The 8,538-nt window shown below is 41.4% G+C and overlaps 1 long non-coding RNA gene across 2 annotated transcripts in view; it reads right to left on the reverse strand.

Annotated features, from left to right (window-relative positions):
* The window catches only part of LOC132250171 (uncharacterized), a 28,678-nt gene extending 20,436 nt beyond the window's left edge, over positions 1-8,242 (reverse strand). For both annotated transcript variants that reach the window (XR_009461797.1, XR_009461798.1), the window contains exons 1-2: positions 8,180-8,242; positions 6,398-6,432 (exon numbers count right to left, since the gene is read on the reverse strand). This is a non-coding gene — a long non-coding RNA (uncharacterized LOC132250171). The remainder of the gene's footprint in view (positions 1-6,397; positions 6,433-8,179) is intronic.
* Positions 8,243-8,538: the final 296 nt, after the last annotated feature.

Here is an 8,538-nt window from a genome sequence, read left to right on the forward strand (position 1 = left end):
ATCAGAGATAATCCTGCCCTGGAGTGGTAACTCTAAACAAAATAATTAATGCTTTAAGCCATCTAGAGGTATTAATATACAGTCAATCCCGGTGTTGAGAGCTCTGGAAGCCACCTAGAATTATCATGTAATAAGGTACTAAGTGAAGAGTTTTGTGCAGCTGAATCAGTGTATAATGGAGCTACACTGAACACGTGGCACTCTGTGTTGTACAGACCCCAGAGTGTAGGCTGGCTAGATATCCGTCTCTGTGGGAATCTTTTCTCTTTGCTGGGACCTCTCACTGGCCTTTGGAATAAGATTTCTTCACCTTTCTCCATACATGATTTTTCCTAAGCATTCAGCCTGCACTCTAAGGCTGAGATGTAAGAGCATACTGGTACAGTTTCCACAATAGTGGGTACACAAGTCAGTGTTAAAAATAGCTACATTTGCTGTGTCTCTTTTTTGTATAGTTTATTGCCCTTGTCACTCAAGCAACTAAACTCGGAATACGAATGCTAAATATATTCTGTGCATAATAGCAGAATTCTGACCTTTCTGGAATGCTAAGTTTTGATTGACTGCCTCAGCCTAAGTTAACATACTTTTACAGTCACAAATGAGGCTTTTGTAAGAAACAAAGAATATCCTGTTGTCGAAAACCTCAAGTAAAACAGCGAATGCCCAACTAACATGTTTGGAATAAATGAAATGGTCAGGCAATGCAAATACAGACTACTAAAAAGGTCAGCAAGCTACCAAACGTTATTGCTCTAGCAAACAATTCCTACAGCGGACTGTCACAAATCCCAGACGAAGCCAATGCAACGCTTCTATGCATTGATCTCTCTCCTTACGCACATTCTGAAAACCTAAGCTATTAAAAAGTATGAAGATAGTTTTGTCCATTACTGTTTGTAATTGGTTAGGCAGTACAGTATAGCACTATATTTATAACATGTACATAGTGTTATTGCCATAAGCATGTGAGGAACCCAAAATTTGTGTAAAAAAAATTCAGACCTTCCGCCTTCTTAGCTGAACAGTGCTAACTCAACTAAAATTCCATATATAGTCAGATGCTTCTTTACCTTTGTTTCCTTCTCAAACCCTTTCCTCTTATTACCTCTCCATCTTTTTTCTCCACACAATCATGCTGATATCATCCAAGATGATACAAATATGCTGTCATTTGATTTCCCCCCCCCACTCAGTGTGCCTTCTTGTACACCCTTTACCACTCAAATATCTCTAGTTTCTGCCCTACATTCCTTCTCCCTTTCATTTCAAAGCTCATAGAGCTACCTACAACTAGTGAAGTTTTTTTTTTTCCTTCCATTCCTTCTCCAGTGAATCTTTCACTCCATGGACTGCACTAACTTTTCTCACCAAAATTTCTAGTGATCTCTTCAAAGTCAAATCTCAGAACTCAATCCTCATTCCCCTTGACCCGCTCTTGTTCTCCTCCTCTCCCCTTAATTGTTTGTTCAAAATGTGTTTTAGATTATTTTCCTTATCCCTCCACCGTCCTCTGATCTCTATATGGGCATTCCATTCCCCTCCCCCCCCCCCCAGGTCCTCCTACTATATCTTCAGGTAATCTCCCTTGCAAACACAAATTCAGCTGTCACCTCTTTGCTAATAAGGTCTGTATTGGAGAATGGTCATCTCCATGCACTAAAATGTTGACCCACCTCTGACATTTTTTTCCATGAATGTCTCATTGGCTGAAGCTTAGTTTGGTTAAACAGAGTTCTTAACCCCCATTACAGTCCCTGGCCAAGATTTTCCCTCCATTTACTTCTTGATTACTATGGAAAACACCACCATACTGCCTGTCACTCAGAGCCATATTCTAACTTTTGTCTTCTATTTGGATTTCTCTGCAGGTCCTCCAATTCAATTTACATCCAAATTTTGCTGTTTTTTTTGGTTTGTTTTTGCATTCTAACTCTAATACAAGGCTGTTTCCTATCCACCAATGAAGTTCAAATTCTCATTCTGACTTTTATCAAACTGTGTCTTTGTTACTTCAATGTTAGTTTCTGTAGCCTGAATACAGTGCTGTTAAACCATTTATAGCAATCTCAGTTTTAGTAATAAAATAGTTTATCACCAACCAGTTCACTAGCTCAAATCAAACTGAAACTGATGAAGTCTAAACATCATTACTGTCCTGTCATTTGTCTACAAACAGTTGCTATGCTTCAGCCTAGTTTTACTGGGCAAAAAATACCAACAACTCTATATATGTTGTCCACCTAAGCTGAATCACTCATGAACACTTAAGTTTCTTCTTAACACTATAAAGGTCCTGTGATGGACACCGACGCCAGATTTGTTCAGATGCCATATCTTTCAGACACACTCTTGAGATGTTCTCACACTTTCATGGATGCCATCCAGCCCCAAACCCTTCCATTCTATTTGCTGCTTAGCCACTAAGAACAGATTAGGATGCTCCAAGGATCACCTCCCACACTCATGGCACTTCAGGCTTACCCACCTCACTCAGGTCTTGCCAGCTTTTAGCAGAGGGGATTTTGTCTGCTAGAAGAATCATGCCTTTGTCCACTCCCTTCCTGAGAAATTTTAGATCCCACACTTGCATGGAAAAGGCCTGTCTACAAGGGTAAATACTCTGAAATCACACTGACCACTGACAATAGTAAGTTATAAAAGATAACAAAAGGAGTTATTATAAACATGAGCAAATGTAAGAAATCTGACACCATATATGGAAATACAGATAGATATATTTGCTTTTAATTGTTTATTCTTATATTAGAATTATAGTTTTACCTCCTCCCTGCCCTAAGTCCTAAAGATGAAGCTCCCACTTCTCTGCTCAATAGGTTAGGTCATAGACAACAGCTGCTTTCTTTCTCCCAGGGCTTCCTGAACCATCCCCTGTCATTCAGAACGCAGTTCAAAGTCTGAGAGCCTAAAATTGTTCCCTATGCCCAAGTAAACTAAAAAGACAAATGCTTGCTCCTTCAAGTGCATGCCTCAAACCATGTCCACGAGGGTCTATTTAACTGGCTATTAAACATACCCATACAGGGTGCTAATTATCACTAATTCATAGATTCGTAGAGGGTAAGGCTGGAAGGGACCTCAGAAGATCATCAGGTCTAGCCCCCTGCACCAGGCAGAAAAGGCTATGGGGTCAGGTGACTCCAGCAACGTAACTGTCCAGTCTTCTCTAGAAGATTTCCAGGGTAGGCAATTGCACCACCTCTGGAGGGAGCTTATTCCACAGTCTGGACACTAACTCTGAAGAAGTTTTTTTTTTTTTTTTCCCTAATGTTGAACCTAAAACGGTCTTCCAGGAGTTTTTGGCCATTACTCCTGGTTTTCCCCAAGGGTGCCATGGTGAACAGTAGTTCACCAAGCCCTTGATGTATTTCCCTGATGTAGTGGTATGGTGCTACCAAGTTCCCTCTGAGCCTTCTCTTTTTCAGGCTGAAGAGTCCCAGATCCCTCAGCCCTTCCATGTATGGCTTGCCATACAAGTCTCTGATCATGTGGCCTTTCTCTGGACTGTCTCAAACTTTACCACATCCTTGTTAAAGTGCAGTGCCCAGAACTGGATGCAGTACTCCAGCTGTGGTCTCACCAGTTCTGAGTACAGCGGAAGAATCACCTCCTTGGTTTTGCTGGAGATGCATCGATTGATGCATGACAAAGTATTATTTGCCCTGCTGGCTACAGCATTGCACAGCCAGCTCATATTCATACTGTGGTATGTTATTTCCCGCAAGTCCCTTTTGTTCGTGGTGCTAGTCAGTTTGGTGCCCTGAAGCCTGTAGGTGTGTAATAGGTTGTTCTTCCCCAGGTGGAGCACTTTAAATTTTTCAGTGTTGAACTTCACATCTGGTTCCAACCTGCCCAGGTTGCTAGCCTGTCTAGGCCTGCCTGTATCTGCACCCAATCTTCAAGTTTGACCACGCTTTCCGATAACTTGGCGTCATCCTTGAACTTGGACAGTGAGCTCTTCATCCCCACATCCAAATCATTGATAAAACTGTTAAAAAGTACTGAACCAAGCACTGAGATACCACTAGCTACTTCTTGCCAGGACAACACAGACCCATTCATGAGGACTCTGGGTCCTACCCCACAGCCAGCTTCATACCCACCTAACTGTCTTGCAGTTAAACCCACAATCCTCCAATTTTGTCATGAGAACATCATAGGATACAAGGCTTTTTAGAAGTCATGGTATACAATGTCAACCTCTTTTCTCTTATCCAGGTGGCGAGTTACCTAATCGTAAAAGGAGGTGAGGTTGGTAAGGAAAGACCTGCCCAGAATAAAGCCATGCTGGTTGTCATTCAGAATCCTTCTTTTTGGAAGCCTATTGCATATAGACTCCTTAATGAATTTTTCCAGGATTTTCTCTGGGATAGAAGATAGGCTAATTGGCCTATAGCTACCCTATTGATTTTTTTAATATCCCTAACACTTGCTGTTGTTGTTCTTTAAAGCAGGAGTGTTAAACATACAGCCTTCAGGCTGGATCCAGCACATGCAGCTGCATTATCTGGCCCATGCGTCTTAAAAGCCAACTCTGTGTGTCAAATGTAACATGTGGAGCCAGTTTAGTGTGCTCATGGGATTGGCCTGGGGTGCAAGCTGCATGTGGCACCCATGCTGGGACCAATTCTGCACACTGGCTCTGGGGCTGGTCAGGGTTGGGTCTCAGGCTGTGCCATGAGCAGCACAGAAGAAAAAATGAAAGATGGAAGAAAAGAAAAAAGGGAAACTATAATTGTTCCTGTTTATAATAAATAGAGTATGGTTTTGTGATGACTGTCTTTTCAAAGCCAAAACTTTGATTCCTTCCTCAAGAAGGAGGAGCCCCTACTACATCTAAGTCACAAGAAAAACTAACAGATAAAAATAAATCAATAAATAACTTATACAGTGCTCCACTGTCCCTTTCTGTTAGGCTAAATTTCATTCTTATCATTGCATTGAAAATTACCTAAACTGTTTATGACACTTGCTGGTTATTTCTCCCCCAGAACTTTCCTAAAGCTTTTCAATCCAAGGATCTTAGATCATAAACAGAACAGCTTCATACACAGGTGTATAGAATGTTTACAAGTCCAGATCTAAAAACAGAAGTTTGGGGCACGTGAGGTTTCAACCTGATGCTTCTAGCCTTCAATTAGATTTAGCAGGCACTCTCTAAACGATTAAAAAAATTGATACATCTTTAAACAGTCACGGTCCACTGAAAGGCAATTCCATTACTTTCAGTGACATAACCACAGAGGTGGTTAATGGTGTTAAATCTGAAGTCAGGCAGAAATTAGTACAGGATGGCATCTTAGAGACTACTCATCAATTCAAAGATGTATGAGCTTTTGTAGGCCAAAACCTATTTCATCAGATACTCTCATATGACAGAGGTTTATGAGATATGCTAGGTCAACCTATCATTGCAAAGTAGGTGAGTCGTCATTAGCAACACAGCAGGCCCATCTACAGACTAATTTGCTGCATGGTAAAGCATCACTGTCTACACATGCATGGCAATTAGGACGCAGTAGAGTAATTTACTGCATTGCCAGATAGTTCCATCAGATACAAGTGGAATCTGGCAGAGCAATAAATTACTGTGCTTAAATGCACATGTAGATGGTGATATTGGGATTAGTTTACTCTGACTCAAGTGAAGCTGGAGTACATTCAGTTGCATTAATTGCACATTTAGACAGTCAGTAAGACTCCCTCCTCCACAAGACCCATGTGCCTTAATACCTATTCTTTTGAACCTTCCCTGCTTACATACTACTCTTTCTGTGGCAGCCAATATACTGAAGTTCTCACTGCAGTGAACTCCATTAATTTTCTCAACTCCATTGTCTTGTACATTTCAATGTTTTTCCCCTCTCTCTAAACATTATGTTCACATGTCTAAGATACTGCTTTAGTTCATGAACTTTATAGGATATAAGCAGGAGCAGGGAGAGTAGAGTACAACTTTCTTAAGCAAAATAGCAAATACTTGTAGCCTAATCCTTCATTATTCGCCCCTTAGTATTCCTCTCAATTCCTATGGGAGTTTTGAGAAGAAGGACCAGGCCATTATACTGCATTTACAGTCTATTCTAGCCGCTTAAAATAGAGCTCTTTATATAGAATCATGGACATCAGTTATTTTGGGCAATGTTCAAAGCCACATTTTGCTTTTAAAGCCTGGAATTCCACATTAACTGTAGATTTAAAACAGTATACATAAGCTTCTTTGTAATGGCCTGACAGCCGTTGTTACAAGCAAACACATATTATGAACATGTATTGTATGGCCAATTTAAATTCTATTTAACCTGTAGCAAGTTGAGTAAATTACTGTTGTTACTTCATATGTAATCGCTGTTATTTAAAAGGAATAAATTATTACCTCAGCTCTTGTAGACAGATGTCCATGGATTATTGCTACAATTAGGGGGGGGGGGGGGGGAAAAAATCACATTTTAGAAATACTACCAAAAATGACATGGTATTGAAACACTTTAGTAAACTATGTTGCTTTCATTTCTGATGGGACCGCCCAAAAGAAACACAGCAAAGTGATAGTCTACTAGCTAAGTGAAAATATGTTGCCTGTCTTGTGCTAGATGTCAGTTGTGCTGATCAGAATAGTCTCTTCTGGCTTTAAAATCTAAGGCTAGACATAGACAGTGGGTTACATTCAGGGCTGATTAGTTTGAGATACGAGTCAAGTGCAGAACAGTCGTTTACACACAAAGCTTAAGTGGTAAGAAACTCAAATTAGCTGAGATTGTTCCAAGGTAAAATGTTCATTCAGATACTTCATGGGTACTTAATATGGGGCAATGCGCTTATCTGTCTATAAGGTCTGGTTTATTTAGCACCAGGGTTTTATCCTATTAAACTATGGTGTCTATTTGCCTTTTACATTGACTTGATGGGACCCGGTTCAGATCAGTTTTGTCAGACTTCTGAGACCAATGTCAGAATAATTCTAGGAAATACTGTTTCTAAGTAACATTCCAGGGAATACGTACTCCCTTGTCAACAGGCTGAAAAATGAAATAGTCTGAAAGATGAACACACTGAAATGCTTTTCCTTTGGTTATAGGTGCTCAGAGATCTTCATCAGGTTTTTTAACAAGGTATCAACTTCTTTTTCAAAGAAAGCTTTTAGACTTCTTACTAAGGTAGAACCAGAGTGAATAATGTCAGATAAATATTTTAGACGGCCAATTTCAGTGCTGTGCAAATACTGAGAATATTTTCCATAAATATTCACCAGAATGTGTAAACGAATTGATAAAGACTATTTTTGTGCTCTCTGTTTGCACCCCTCAACCATTGGATAGAGTTTTTATTTGCTATTTTAGTTCAAGTAATAGCAATACATTTACCAATAATTTTGTAAAGCTACAAGAGGGTAACAGATTAACTCAGAGCTCTTAGACTGCATCATGACTTTGTTATATGGGGAAATATGTGTTTTCAATAATGTTCTTGATAATGAACAATACAAAATGGTAGCCTTCTTACAGCCCTGTAGTAGTCTGTCTGAGCTACACACACTAATAGATAGTAGGCGTCATGGGACGGGGTGCTCAAGGGTGGCCGTGTTTTCCTACAACCCCTTGACCATATCAATTTGGGCCCAGTGGGCACCCTCAGTTCTCACCCACCACATCTCGATGTACTTATAAAAATAGGGAGGCTGCCTGCATGTCCTCTTGGACATAGTTTGATAGACTCTCTGAACCCCCGTGGGTTCTTGGATCCCTTGTGGGTCCCATTTTAGAATGGGCGTTTCAGGGCACCCTAGCCTTATGGGCTATATACGTGGCTCCAACTGCCCCTTTACCATGCCCCAAGCCTTGCAGATGGTACTAGCATTGTGTTGCCTAGGCCTCATTATAATTTGGCATTTTGTCCTTGCTGGGCTCTCCACAGCCCCTGTCTCTGCGCCCTGCAAAGTGCCACACCCTTTCTGGTGCCAAGGTCTGTGCACCCCAAAGGCCGCACCCTCTCTGGCACCAGGGTCCCCACGCAGCCTTGGGCCCCCAAACGAGGCGTCCTCCTTCACCAAATAGTCTCAACCAAACCACTGGTCTTATAAAATGGCAAACAAAACATAAGCCCCTAGGCTATAACATAACACAAGTTATATAAGGTGTGCTCAGCCTCTTTATATTACCTGAAGCAGAACTTAGTCAGGCCTCTTCCCTTAATTTGCTGTAGGAGAGCTCCTTCTCCCTTGGCTGCTAGCAGAGAACTGCCTCCTAATCCCCATTCTGGGGTTTATATGGGCCCAGGGCCCTTCCGGCCAGCTGACCAGGTGCAGGTGCAGGCTAATTTCCTCATTAGCTGGTTGCCATGGCAACCTGCACCTGGGCTCCTGTCTGGCTCTTTGGGCTCTTCCCGGGCAGTTTCTGCTCTTTTAGGAGCAGGCATCTAAGTGGCCTGCAACAGTAGGGCTGTGCGAAGCTTCAGACCCTGATTTGATTCAGCAGAGAATCGGCCCTATTCCGTGGCCAACTCTCCAAATCCGAATCA

This window comes from Alligator mississippiensis, chromosome 1, assembly GCF_030867095.1.
Source record: "Alligator mississippiensis isolate rAllMis1 chromosome 1, rAllMis1, whole genome shotgun sequence".
Taxonomy (NCBI): Eukaryota; Metazoa; Chordata; order Crocodylia; family Alligatoridae; genus Alligator; species Alligator mississippiensis.